Source organism: Aotus nancymaae, unplaced genomic scaffold (assembly GCF_030222135.1).
Source record: "Aotus nancymaae isolate 86718 unplaced genomic scaffold, 86718_ANA_hifiasm-v0.15.2.pri h1tg000092l, whole genome shotgun sequence".
In the NCBI taxonomy this organism is placed as follows: Eukaryota; Metazoa; Chordata; class Mammalia; order Primates; family Aotidae; genus Aotus; species Aotus nancymaae.
Window position 1 is genome coordinate 4,548,255 of NW_026988507.1, and position 15,131 is coordinate 4,563,385.

Genomic DNA, 15,131 nt, shown 5'->3' on the forward strand with positions numbered 1-15,131 from the left:
AGTGCAGCTGGGTGGATCCCTACCCTCCCCGACAAACCCCAGCGGGCTGAAGCACTAACTCTGGAGGGTTGCGCAGCCAGTGCCTTAGTCTGAGCTGAGCCCTGAATGATCCAGCTCCATGGAGGAAAGGCCAACCCACCATTAAAGAAGTGGGACTATGCTTCATGGTTTTTTTTTTTTTTTTTTTTTTGAGACAGAGTCTTGCTCTGTTGCCAGGTGCCAGGGTGGGGTGCAGTGGTGCGATCTCAGCTCACTGCAACCTCTGCCTCCCGGGTTCAAGCAATTCTCCTGCTTCAGCCTCCCAGATTGCTGGGACTACAGGTGCGTGCCACCACGCCCAGCTAATTTTTGTACTTTTTAGTAGAGACATGGTTTCACCATGTTGGCCAGGTTGGTCTCGATCTCCTGACCTCATGATCCTCCTGCCTTGGCCTCCCAAAGTGCTGGGATTACAGGTGTGAGCCACTGCACCCAGCCGGCTTCATGTTTTAACAAAAAACACAGGAAGCCTATGTAGCAATGGGATGGTGTTTCTGACCACCCAACAGTGCCTCCAGGTCAGCGGAAGAGACGGGCCTAACCTCCCAGTGTAAACAAAAAAGACACAGGAAGCCTACCTAGTAAACTGAAGGAGTCCCTGGAAACCCAGTGACTCCTCCACAGGCAGACAAGCGACCTCATCAAGCAGCTCCCTGAGATCAGAGCCAGATAAATCTATGAAGATGGGAAAAAAAACAGTACAAAAAAGATGAAACCATCAAAGACCAGAATGCCTCTTCTCCTTCAAGGGATCACAACTCATCAACACAGGAACATAACATGGCCGAGAAAGAGCGTAACAAATTGACAGAAACAGGCTTCAGAAGGTGGATAATGACAAACTTTTATGAGCTAAAGGAACACATTCTAAGCCAGTGCAAAGAAACGAAAAACCTAAAAAAAAAGGTTAGATGAAATGCTAACTAGAATAACCAGCTTAGAGAATAAATAAATGACTTGATGGAGCTGAAAAACACAGCATGAGAACTACCTGAAGCACATACAAGTTTTAATAGGCAAATCGATCAAGCAGAAGAATGAATATCAGAGACTGAAGATCAGCTCAATGAAATAAAAAGAGAAGGCAAGATTGGAGAAAAAGAGCGAAAAGAAATGAACAAAGCCTCCAAGAAATATGGGATTATGTGAAAAGACCTAATTTACGCTTGATTGGTGTACCTGAATGTGATGGGGAGAATGAATCTAAGCTGGAAAACACGCTCCAGGATATTATCCAGGAGAACTTCTCCAGCCTAGCAAGTCAGTCCAACATTCAAATCCAAGAAATACAGAGAACTCCACAAAAATATACCTCAAGAAGAGCAACCCCAAGGCACATAATCATCAGATTCACCAGGGTTGAAATGAAAGAAAAAATGCTAAGGGCAGCCAGAAAGAAAGGACAGGTCACCCACAGAGGGAAGCCAATCAGACTCACAGTGGATCTCCCAGCATAAACCCTACAAGCCAGAAGAGAGTGGAGGCCAATATTCAACATCTTTAAAGAAAAGAACTTTCAACCCAGAATCTCATATCCAGCCAAACTAAGCTTCATAAGTGAAGGAGAAATAAAATCCTTTACAGATAAGCAATTACGGAGAGATTTTGTCACCACCAGACCTGCCTTACAAGAACTCCTGAAAGAAACACTAAACGCTAAAAGCAACAAGTACCAGCCACTGCAAAAGCACACCAAATGGCAAAGACCAAAAATGCAATGAAGAAACTGAGTCAACTAATGGGCAAGAAAACCAGCTAGTAACAAAATGGCAGGATCAAATTCACACATAACAATATTAACATTGAATTAGTATTAACATTGAAATGGCCTAAAAGCCCCAATCAAAAGACTGCATAAAAAGTCAAGACCCATTGGTGTTCTGTATTCAAGAAACCCCTCTCACATACAAAGACACACATAGGCTCAAAATAAAGGGATGGAAAAGATTTACCAAGCAAATGGAGAACAAAAAAAAAAAAAAAATCAAGGGTTGCAATCCTAGTCTCTGATAAAATGGACTTCAAACCAACAAAGATAAAAAGGGACAAAGAAGGACACTATATAATGGTAAAAGGATCAATCCAATGAGAAGAACTAACTATCCTGTGCTTGGTTCGGCAGCACATATACTAAAATTGGAATGATACAGAGATTAGCATGGCCCCTGCACAAGGATGACATGCAAATTCGTGAAGTGTTCCATATTTAAAAATAAATAAATAAATAAATAAAAAAGAAGAACTAACTATCCTAAATATATACACACACAACACAGGAGTACCCAGATACATAAAGCAAGTTCTTAATGACCTAAAAGGAGATTTAGACTTCCACACTCCACTGTCAATATTTGACAGATCAACAAGACAGAAAATTAACAAGGGCATCCAGGACTTGAATGCAGAGCTGGACCAAGTGGACCTAATAGACATATACAGAACGCTCTACCCCAAATCCACAGAATATACATTCTTCTCAGCACCACATTGCATTTACTCTAAAATTGACCACATAATTGGAAGCAAATCACTCCTCAGCAAATGCAAAAGAACAGAAATCATAACAAACAGTCTCTCAGACCACAGAACAATCAGATTAGACCTCAGGATTAAAAAACTCACTCAAACCTGCACAACCACTTGGAAACTGAACAACTTGCTTCTGAGTGTTGACTGGATAAACAATGAAATGAAGGATGAAATAAAGATGTTTTTCAAAACCAATCAAAATGAAGACACAACTTACCAGAATCTCTGGGACACCTTTAAAGTAGTGTCGAGAGGGAAATTTATAGTAATAAATGCCCGCATGAGAAACAAGGAAAGATCTAAAATCGACACTATATTATCAAAATTGAAAGAGCTAGAGGAGCAAGATCAAAAAAACTCAAAAGCTAGCAGAAGACAAGAAATAAGATCAGAGCAGAAATGAAGGAGATAGAGACATAAAAAAAAAAAACCCTTCAAAATACCAATAAATCCAGGAGCTGGTTTTTTGAAAAGATCAACAAAATAGGCTGCTAGCCAGACAAATAAAAAATAAAAGAGAAAAGAATCAAATAGATGCAATAAAAAATGATAAAGAGGCTATCACCACTGATTCCACAGAAATACAAACTACCATCAGAGATTACTATAAACAGCTGTATGCACATAAACCAGTAAACCTGGAAGAAATGGATAAATTCCAGGACACTTGCACTCTACCAAGACTAAACCAGGAAGAAATTGAAACCCTGAATAGACCAATATCCAGAGCTGAAGTTGAGGCAGCAATCAATAGCCTACCAACAAAAAAAGTCAAGGTCCAGATGGGTTCACAGCCAAATTCTACCAGATGTACAAAGAGGAGCTGGTTCCATTCCTTCTGAAACTATACCAAATAACACAAAAAGAGGGAATTCTCCCTAACTCATTCTATGAGACCAACATCATCCTGATACCAAAACCAGGCAGAGACTCAACTAAAAAGGAAAACTTCGGGCTAATATCCATTATGAACATGACACAAAAATCTTCAATAAAATACTGGCAAACCAAATGCAACGGCACATCAAAAAGCTTATTCATCACAATCAAGTAGGCTTCATCCCAAGGAAGCAAGGCTGGTTCAACATATGCAAGTCTATAAACGTAATCCATCACATAAACAGAACCAAAGACAAAAACCACATGATTATCTCAATAGATGCAGAGAAGGCCTTTGACAAAATTCAACAGCCCTTCATGCTAAAAACTCTCAATACACTAGGTATCAATGGAATGTATTGTAAAATAATAAAAGCTATTTATGGCAAACCTACAGCCAATATCATACCGAATGGGCAAAAGCTGGAAGCATTCCCTTTGAAATCCGGCACTAGACAAGGATGCCCTCTCTCACCACTCCTATTCAATATAGTATTGGAAGTTCTAGCCAGAGCAATCAGGCAAGAAAAAGAAATAAAGCGTATTTGGTTAGGAAAGGAGGAAGTCAAACTGTCTCTATTTGCAGACAACATGGTTGTATATTTAGAAAACCCCATCATCTCAGCCCAAAATCTCCTGAAACTGATAAGCAACTTCAGCAAAGTCTCAGGATACAAAATCAATGTGCAGAAATCACAAACATTCCTATACACCAATAACAGACTTAAAGAGAGACAAATCAAGAGCGAACTCCCATTCACAATTGCTACAAAGAGAATAAAATACCTAGGAATACAACTAACAAAGGATGTAAAGGACCTCTTCAAGGAGAACAACAAACCACTGCTCAACAAAATAAGAGAGGACACAAACAGATGGGAAAACCTTCCATGCTCATGGTTAGGAAGAATCAATTGTGAAAATGTGCATACTGCCCAAAGTAATTTACAGATTCAACACTATCCCCATCAAGCTACCAATGACCTTCTTCACAGAACTGGAAAAAAACCACCTTAAACTTCATATGGAACCAAAAGAGAGCCTGCATAGCCAAAGCAATCCTAAGAAAAAAAAAAAAAAAAACAAAGCTGGAGGCATCACACTGCCAGACTTCAAACTATACTACAAGGCAACAGTAATCAAAACAGCATGGTACAGTTACCAAAACAGAGACATAGACCAATGAAACAGAACAGAGGCCTCAGAAGCAACACCACACATCTACAATCATCTGATCTTTGACAAACCTGACAAAAACAAGCAATGGGGAAAGGATTCCATGTTTAATAAATGGTGTTGGGAAAACTGGCTTGCAATGTGCAGAAAGCAGAAACTGGACCCCTTCCTGTCACCTTACACTAAAATTAACTCCAGATGGATTAAAAATTTAAACATAAAACCTAACACCATAAAAACTTTAGAAGAAAATGTAGGCAAAACCATCCAGGACATATGCATAGGCAAGGACTTCATGACTAAAACACCAAAAGCAATGAAAACAAAAGCCAAGATAGACAAATGGGATCTAATTAAATTTCAGAGGCCGGGCGCGGTGGCTCAAGCCTGTAATCCCAGCACTTTGGGAGGCCGAGGCGGGTGCCTCACGAGGTCAAGAGATCGAGACCATCCTGGTCAAAATAGTGAAACCCTGTCTCTACTAAAAATACAAAAAATGAGCTGGGCACAGTGATGCGTGCCTGTAATCCCAGCTACTCAGGAGGCTGAGGCAGGAGAATTGCCTGAACCCAGGAGGCGGAGGTTGCGGTGAGCCAAGATCGCGCCATTGCACTCCAGCCTGGGTAACAAGAGCGAAACTCCGTCTCAAAAACAAAACAAAACAAAACAAAAAAAACTTCAGAGCTTCTGTACAGCAAAAGAAACAATCATTAGAGTGAACTGACAACCAACAGAACGGGAAAAACTTTTTGCAATCTACCCATCTGACAAGGGGCTAATATCCAGAATCTACAAAGAACTAAAGCAGATATACAAGAAAAAAAAAACCCATTCAAAAGTGGGTAAAGGGTATGAACAGACACTTTTCAAAAGAAGACATATATGAGGCCAAGAAACTATGAAAAAATGCTCATCATCACTGGTCATTAGAGAAATGCGAATCAAAACCACATTGAGATACCATCTCACGCCAGTTAGAATGGTGATCATTAAAAAATCTGGAGACAACAGATGCTGGAGAGGATGTGGAGAAATAGGAACACTCTTACACTGTTGGTGGGAGTGTAAACTAATTCAATCATTGTGGAAGACAGTGTGGCAATTTCTCAAGGATCTAGAAATAGAAATTACATTTGACCCAGCAATCCCATTACTGGGTATATACCCAAAGGATTATAAATCATTCTATTATAAAGATACATGCACACATATGTTCATTGCAGTCCTGTGTACAATAGCAAAGACCTGGAACCAACCCAAATGTGCATCAATGATAGAATGGACAATGAAAATGTAGCATATATACACCATAGAATACTACACAGCCATAAAAAACGATGAGTTCGAGTCCTTTGTGGGGACGTGAATGAATCTGGAAACCATCATTGTCAGCAAACTGACACAAGAACAGAAAACCAAACACCACATGTTCTCACTCATAGGCGGGTGCTGAACAATGAGAACACGTGGACTCAGGGAGGGCAGCATCACACACTGGGGGTAATGAGGGGGAGCTAGTGGAGGGACAGCGGTTGGAGGGAGGGTGGGGAGGGATAACATGGGGAGAAATGCCAGATATACAAGAAGGGCTAATAGAGGCAGCAAACCACCTGGTTATGTATGCACCTGTGCAACACCTGCATGACCTGCACATGTACCCCAGAACCTAAAGTAAAATAAAATTTTAAAAAATTTTCAAAACTAGAGAATAGAGAATATTAGTAAAACATAATTATGTCAAATGAAGGCCATTTGGCATTTGATTTCAGCCCAATGGGCTTTTCTTAAAAACAAACAAACAAAAAAAAACAAGAAGAGTTTAAACAGCACAAAATCAGGAACAAGCTATATAGGAGAATAAATAAATTAGTTTCTCAGGTGGGAAACATAATTGGAAACTTAACCATTTTTTTAATTGGTCCCGTAAAGACCATATGAGAGGCCTGATTCCTGCCCTCTAGAAGTACTTTTGTCATTTGACAACTTTCCTTCATTCTATCAAGCTCCAGACTTATGAAGCCTAGCAGAGTAATTTGCGCAGAGCAGCCAGCAAGTGAATATTTGTAGCTTTGGTGGATCCAAGGACATTCTTGGGGAGGCTGATCTTTCATTACTAGTGAAACATGAATGGTGTTTGAAGGGAGGTCAGACTTGACCTGCGACTGTGCTTTTAGCTGTAATTTCACTTTTTACACGTTTAGTCAATTAACACAGGGATTCACCACATAGAGCAGATATCTCACTTGTTCCCAATTATTTTGAAGTCACACAACATTCCAAAGAAGATTCAGAGCAGTGCTGGAGAATTTGCTTCCATGGCTACCGTTAGGGTCAGTCAATGCCCAAACAAGATGATTAAAAAATCATTAAAAATGTTGCCTACCTAGAATATGCTTGGTTAAATTGTACTAATTATTTGTGGAAGGCTTTGCTTTTCTGTATCTGGTAGTCTCCCAGTGGGTCTTGAAGACTCAATGGCAATATCACCTTTTTAAAGTTCTCCCATATTCCACTCAAAACAAATTTAGGGTCTCCTCCACAGTGACTCAATAACACTCCATAGCTCCTGATATGTATGGTATCATAATTATTTGCTTAGAGATTATCACATTGTTTTGAAATTATTTATCATCTGACTTAAGCTCCCTGACATTCCCCTTGTCATTAGCAATTGCTGGTCCTTGGTTTCACACCTGGTAAGCAATTAGGAATCAATAAGACCCTTGAAGGTGCGCTGTAAAAATTAGTCAAATAAGTGAATGACAATATAGACTCAAACTCAATTCTCTGTAAAGATGCAGTACAACACTGTGTACCTCTGATGAATAATTTACTGCAGCAAATGAATGGCCCCTGAGTTTGGTTTGGAAAACCACACCTATGTGACTTTTCTGGTTCTGCAGGCTGCAGGTGTTAATAAGCAAAAATTTCCTTAAGCTGTGGGTGGACCTGGAGTATAAGTGAGGCAGACTTTCAGTAAAGTTTTTTTCCGCCTGAGAATGGCATTGAAATTAGTTACCTCTCAGTCCTGGAACTTAGGCTTATCTATGACTGACTCCAGCCATCGTTTTGAGTAGTATAAGATTCTAATTAGAAAATATATTTGATCACCTCTGCTCTGCATACACTTCTCTATTAAAAGCACTTACCAGGAAGTTAGTAATTTGTTTCTATATCTGTGACCAGACAAGACTGTGAAATATTTGAGGGTGAAGCTTCTGTCTTATTTATTTCTATATTTCTATTTTCTGAGGTGGTACTTGATATGCAGTATATAATCAACAAATAGTTTTTGATGAAAATGAAGAAGGGCAAATAGATTGAGAAGAACTCCTTCTTTGTCCACAACCCGATTTGTGTTTTCTATACTCACCCATTCTTTGTGGTTCTGTGTCTGGGTCACTTATCCAGTCAGGCTTATGAAGCCAAACATTTAAAGTTACACACAAAAAAACCATTCAGTATTTCAATAATTATTTTTGAGTGCTTAGTATGTGCCAGGTGTTTTGAATGCAAATATGAACAAGACATGGTTCTGACTTCAATGAGCTCATCATATTATTAAATAGCACATAATGGCAGTCAGTTAATGGTCATCACAAGCTAATTGTTTTACTCAGAATCCAGCTACCACTAAGCACTTGGGTGCTCTGAGAAATTACTGAGATGGAACATTTGTGTAAACCATGACTTAAGGGGAATAAAGTACTGTAACCTTTTCCCATAATGGAATAGTTTTCCAGAAAAAGTGTCAAGTCGCGTAATTATGAATATCAAAATTTTCACCAACCCTTTAGTAAACGAAAAGGATATGTATAGTTTTAGTGCTGCCCTCACTTAAAAAGAAGTGTTTTGTTTTTTTTTTTTTTGAAGATAAGATGTCAGGTTGACAGGTCAGTTGAAACAAATAAGGGTCTTTTGAGTCCTCTTTTTTTAAAAAAAAGCCACAACAAAATATGGGGAAAAGTTTATATTTAAAAATAACTTTTTCAAATACAGAGGATGTCTGGGAAGAATGCTGGTGACATCATATTGTAGATTCAATTGTATTCTCAGCAGGGAGACCCTAATTGCCTCAATGATGGAAGAAAGGAGAAGAATGTACCAGCCAGAATGTTGGTACCAGAACTGAGTAGCAATTTTCTCACTTATAATGTTAGTACATGGCAATCTGTGTAGTGGAGTTATATCTTACACAAGGGTTGAGTTCTAAAGGCAGAACATGAAATAAACCTTGGATTAATGTTATCTTTGGAAATCCCATAGGGAAAAGCCTAATGTTGGAGATGGAAGTGGCTTTAGAGTGCATTGACTTAATTAAATTAGGACTACCTTTTCTAGAATTCCCTTCCATGTATGATTCTGGATTAGAATTAGATTCTGGGCACGAGAGAAGTTTCCACACAGTTTGGAAGGCAGAGGGAAGTGGCAGCCAGTGTGCTTGTCCGGTTGGTCACAGGCACTTAGAGCTACAGTGCTTGTGCATGTTGCTCATTACTGCCTCACCTTATCGGCTACAGGGCTGCTGCTGGGCCCGAGGCTTCTTCAGCTCTGGCCACGTCTCCTCCTTTAGCTTCTCTCAGTCTTGGCCTTACTGCACGTTTAGCACCATGGTGAAAGTCTCCAGCTCCTTCTACTACAGGTCTCCAGCCTTCACCAGGCTGGAGATGGTCAGATGCAGATGTGGGTTCCATTCTGTTCTTTGGGTTCCAATTGTCCTCGTGGGTTCTGGTGTGTCCTTGTCCTCCCCCACTTCACATCCAGCTTTTCTTCTTAATACCAGTCTTGCTGAGCAACCTCAGGCCCACTACCAGATGCTGAAGCAACAGCTTTCCATACAATTCTTTACCAAGTTCCATAATTGTGTAAGCCCTAGTCTTTGTAGCCCTTATTCTCTGTACCATTCATAGTGCTTCTGCTTATCTGCCTGAGCCCTGACTGGCACAGAGACTATCATACAACCAGTAATAAATCCACAGACAGGATTTTCCAGTTTCCTGCCTCTACCTCCACCCCCACCCCCACCCCACTGGGTACCTGATGAAGTAGTTGGCTTCAATTTAAGAATCATGTCGTTAAAAATATCTATCTCTTTAATCCCAAGACTCATACTCAGTGCAGTAAAATGCCCACACAGTGAGATACACTTACAAGCTGAGGGAAAAACAGATTCTTGTTGCCCATCTCAGCCTCACTACAGAGGATGGCTCATTGAGTGGGAAGAGTGTGCAGAATTAGCCAGACCTATTTAAGCTGTTTCTCTTTTCCTTTATCTAGCATTCATGACTGCACTTCAGTAAGTAAAATGTGCATAAAACAACCCACTTAAGCATACTGACTTTATCATCAGACATGTTCTTCAACTTCTTTTTAGTTTTAGTCTTGATGACTCTTTGCCCTCAAGTTATATCACCCTGGGTGCCCTTGTACTGCAGGAAACTGCATTCCACTCTTTTCCTTCTCCTTCCCCTCAATCTCCTCAGGCCCCCACCTTCAGCTTTAATCTTTTCTTCCCAAACATCTACAATTTGAGATTTGCATGATTGCTACTTCAAAGTTGTAAGCTGAGCAAATTATATCTGTGGATTTTGTTACTGAAGTGAAATGAGCATGCCCAGGCCATTTGCAGACTTCATGGGAAACACTTCCAGTCTTAAAAGGATTATAGGAGGATCATGATTTATCCTATTGTTCAGTAAGAAGAGCAGAGTTTCTTGGTAAGCAGATGCTTGGAAGCAGATGCTATTTCAGTATTGGCACTTCAGGATTGTGTAAATCTTGTTCTTGGCTGTGAGTTTTAATTAATGAACTGCCTACATTAAGGCTGGTTTTCTTGATTTATTGAGATTTTGTTTTACCTTCATTCTACTTAAGTAAGTCTGCAAGCTTCAACCTTGATTTACTGCCTTGTTTCAACGGAAAACAGTTCCCTAAACAATATTTATAACTTTAACAGTATAGTTATTGAAAAACAAACCTCTATTCACTATCATGATATTAGAAAATTGTAAAAATTCAATATCTCATTGTTTTCGTGTTCTCACTTCCCTACCTAAGAACCCACAGAGCTCCTCATTGCTTAGAAAAGAATGTCTCAACCTTTTTTTTTAACCCAACACATGGTCCAGTGATTTTCACTTGGCAGACAAACTCCCACGAGCTTCAGAGTCCCAAGGAGGCACACACTCAGGATTCTATTTGTAACCCATATCCTTCGGCCTCACCAGGGCAAATGAGGTCACAGTTTAACCTAGTGTCTCTTGATTGATGATCGCCACCTGTGTGAGAGTAGGATGCCCTTCTCAGGTTCCTTGTAATTTCTTTCAGGGAGTCTCCAGCAGATATTTCACATGGGCTCCTAGCCCTCTGCATGTGCCTGGGCTGTTTCTCAAATCTAGCCCGTTGATCCCTGCATTGGCCAAGGACCCATGCTTTCCCTGCCCTGCTGACTTCAAGGTGAGTTACTCCTACCTTACTGGACTAAGAACAGACACAGAACCTTTCTTATTTCTTCCCAGCCCCACCAAGACCAGGTTTTGATGTTAGCCAAAACTTCACTGAAGGGTCAGGAAAACAGAGGAAATTACAGCAGAGACTTACAACTGGTTATTAAATATGGAGGCTCTTGAAGCCATCCATTGTAACATATCATTATTCCGGGGTGTCTTACTTAATGAGTCCTCGCTGTAGGGTTTTGTCCCCAACTAGATGCCAACCTCCTGCCCTGTGGAGGAAGTCAGCTACCCTTACTACCACCTAAACAGTCTGAGAATTGGAGCTGCAATCTAAGACAGTAAAACCCAGAGGGGAGGAAGTCCTTCTTTATCTCCTGTTTATGTTCTGCCTTACCAATGGTCTCTCCCAGTCCACAGATCTGCCTTTTGCCAGAATGACTGTGAGTGAGAAAGCCCTCTCCCCTTAGGAGAGACCTCATTTCTTATCCACAGGTGGGGCTTTGCCTTCAAAGTAAACCATATTGTAACACTGCAGTCCAGCTCCATACAATGAATACATAGATGTAAGAGTGTCATTTCTTTATATTTACCTCTTCCAAATTACAAAAGAAAGGATGCCTCCTTCTTCTTAAATTTCTCAAAGTCTTGGTTGAGTAGTTTCAAATAACATCAAATCGAGACCAGCTTCTCTTTAAGCTTTTGTCTAAAATGAAGGGAAAATTGTGCCTGCATCTTCTTCCTGTAGTCTCAGTCTTTAATGTCCCAGGACCAACTACTCAACTAGAAACTCACGTATCTTTATGAGACAAGCAGTTTCTTCTTTAGATTGTGAGGTATAATCTAGCTTCATACTTAGAAGGAAACCCGTGTCCAGGGGAAATTATTATGGAAGATAAATCTGCTTTAAACATACAAAATCTTTTGCTTTCAACCCGTAGCTTCTCAATTTGCAAAATTAGATAGCCCACTGATGTGTCAGTCAGTATAGGCGAGACTGTGCTGAAATAATAAACAATCCTCAAATGTTAAGTGGCTTAAAATAAAGACTTGTTTCTTCATTTATGTTGTATATTTATCTAAGGTTGTCATGGAGGATGTTCACTGTAATTTCTCAAGAGCCTAGGGTAGGGGAGTAGTTTTCTTCTCCAACATTGCCAGCCTCTCTATGATACAATAATAGAGCTTCAGAGGTTCTTGTATTGGCCACTGAATGCTTCCAACTCAGGTGCACATCCCTCACTCAAACACAAAGGAGCTGGGAAGTTCTAACCTACAATGACACTACCCTGACCGTTTCTGAGACTTGAAACAATACTTTCAGCTATATATTGAACATCCCACAGTTACATAATAGTAGTTCAGATCTATTGATGCTCACCAAGCCCAGGTATTGTACTACAATAGTGCTTTCCCTGTGTAACTAACTTTAATCTTAAGGATGATCTCGTGAGGTAGATACTATTATTATCCCCATTTTACAAATGCAGAAACTGAGGTACAGAGAGGATGAATAACTTGTGTAAATGGCCAGCTGTTAAGTGGCAGAGCTAGGATTTGAATCTAGGCAGTCTGGTTCATAGGCCACACTCTTAACCATTCACTATATGCGTCTATTCAACTTGCCAAATCTGAGCTTGTCATCTGCCTACCACACCACTCCTCTGCTGCTCTTTCTGTGTTATTCCTAATTTGGGTAGATGGCTACCTGGTTACACATATCAGAAATCTGGCAACTGTTCTTTATTCCTCTTTTTCCCTGAACTTCTGCATTCAATCTAAGCTAGCTCTCAAGGCTTCAAGTCTTCACCAGCTTCTTCTCTTGCCCTGGCACTGTAGTCCTCTCTTAATGGTTTCCAGAATCACACACCCCTCTATTCTTCACCATGCAGCCAGAATGGACTTCTAAGAATAAGTATCTGAAAAATCTGAATGTGTTCATCCTTTGCTAAAAATCCTACAACTCAGTTTCCATCTGATTGTGTTAATTCCTTGCTAAAAATCCCACAAACAGTTTCCTATGAAGTAAGGTCTGAAATTTTATTGTTGTTTTCCCTTTTTCTCCTCCACTCTCGAACTTAACTACTACATATTTCAGCTTAACTGTTGCTCCTTTACAGACTAGGTTGGGTACCTTTTCTAATGCTTCACAAAGGCAATATGCTTATTCGTAAATATCTATTAATCACACTTATGACGACTTGGTCAATGTTTGTTTTCACTGTTAGCCGATGGGAAGAAGACTTTATTTTATTCATTGCTATATCTGTGGCACCTTAACACAATGCCTGGCCCAGGGCAAGGCTTTCAGAACATATTTATTGAATGAATGCATGCATGAATGCATGTGTTCATACATGTTACTAGCAACAAATTGCTTGCAATTCACATCACAGCTGATTACAACTTTGTAGTTGAGAGTCTCTGATCAGACATTATTGAGCTCTTTTAGCTGACTAAAAGTGTAAGACATAGGAGAAAGCTGGGCTTTTGCCCTTAGGCCTGAGTTCAGATGCCAGATTGCCACTGACTAGGTGACAGTGGGTAAGTCATCTAAACACTCTACTGATAATCTCATCAGTAAGCTAGGAAGAAAAATCACATCAAAGAATTGACCTGGAAATTAAGTAATATAATGTTACCCATTGCCCAGGTCTCCCTGTAGCAATCTTACTGTACTTCGCCACCTCTTTTGCTAAGTCCTCAAAATAAAAAATAATAAAACAATAATTGGTGCCTCTCCCTGTACCAGAAATGCCATCCCTATTTCTTCTTGCCAATATATGTTCATATTCTTAAATTATGGCTCAAAACTAATCTTTTAAAATAATTTAATAATCATTTAAAATAACTTTTCTGATATTTTAATTTGTTTCCTTAACATTTAAATAGAAAATTCACTCTATATTGATTTGTGCTTGATCATACCTGCGTTTGGGGATATATTCTAGTTGATTTTCTAGACAGATTACAACTCCCTGGAGGTAGTTCCTTTGTTGCACGTGCCGCAAAGTGCCTTGTGCAAAGTTGGCAAGCAGAGTCTTAATCAATTGTCATTGAATTAATTAATTAATTCACTCATCCTATCTAGGAAGTAGAAGTTGTTCTATTCATATTTGTTTCTCACAGTTGTAAGTTTCAGCCAGAGCTATTTTAAACAGAAAAAAAGGAACTCATGTTGACAGGTTATAATGCAGCTGCTTTTAGCCTTTACTTTGGCATATAAACTAACCCTGGGTTTTTGTTGTTGTTGTTGTTTTAGATTTGATTTCTAAAAGAAACTACTCCTGTGAGATAAAAGAATCAATTTTTCTTAGTTTATTAAAACAGAACATGCCAAAAAAATTGAAAAATTAAAATTTAAAAAGTCATTTAAAAAAAATTACTGGAATAGTCCTAAATCTATTAAACAAATTGAATTCACAGTTAAAGGCCTTCTCCACACCTGCTCCCCTCCCCTCTCCCCCAAAAAAGAAAGAAAAACAAAAAAGCTCTAGTCCCAAAAGGCTTCACTAGTTAATTCTTTTTTTTTTTTTTTTTTTTTTTTTTGAGACAAGGTCTTGCTCTATCACCCAGCTCAAATGCAGTGGTGTGATTATGACTCACTGCAGCCTCAACCTCCCAGGCTCCAGCCATCCTCCTGCCTTAGCCTCTTGAGTAGCTAGGACTACAGGTATGAGCCACCAAGCCCAGCTAATATTTATATTTTATTTATATTTACTTATTTTTGAGACAGGGTCTGGCTCTGTCACCCAGGCTGGAGTGTAGTGGCACGATTACGGCTCACTGCAACCTCTGCCTCTTAGGCTCGAGTGATCCTCTCACCTCAGCCTCTCAAGTAGCTGGGACTACATACAGGTGCTCGCCACCAGGGCTGGCTAATTTTTGTATTTTTAGTAGAGACAGGGTTTTACCATGTTGCTCAGGCTGGTCTTGAACTCCTGAGCTCCAGTGATCCTCCTGTCTTGGCCTCCCAAAATGTTGGGAATTACAGGTGTGACCCACCGTGCCTGGCCCCAGCTAATTTAAAAATTTTTATTTTTAGTAGAGATGAGA

At 39.7% G+C, this 15,131-nt stretch overlaps 1 non-coding gene across 1 annotated transcript; it reads left to right on the forward strand.

The window, feature by feature from the left end:
• The first annotated feature begins 2,145 nt into the window (after positions 1-2,145).
• Positions 2,146-2,249, forward strand: LOC135271831 (U6 spliceosomal RNA). The gene has a single exon (XR_010339964.1). It is a non-coding gene; the product is annotated as a U6 spliceosomal RNA (small nuclear RNA).
• The last annotated feature ends 12,882 nt before the right edge of the window (positions 2,250-15,131 follow it).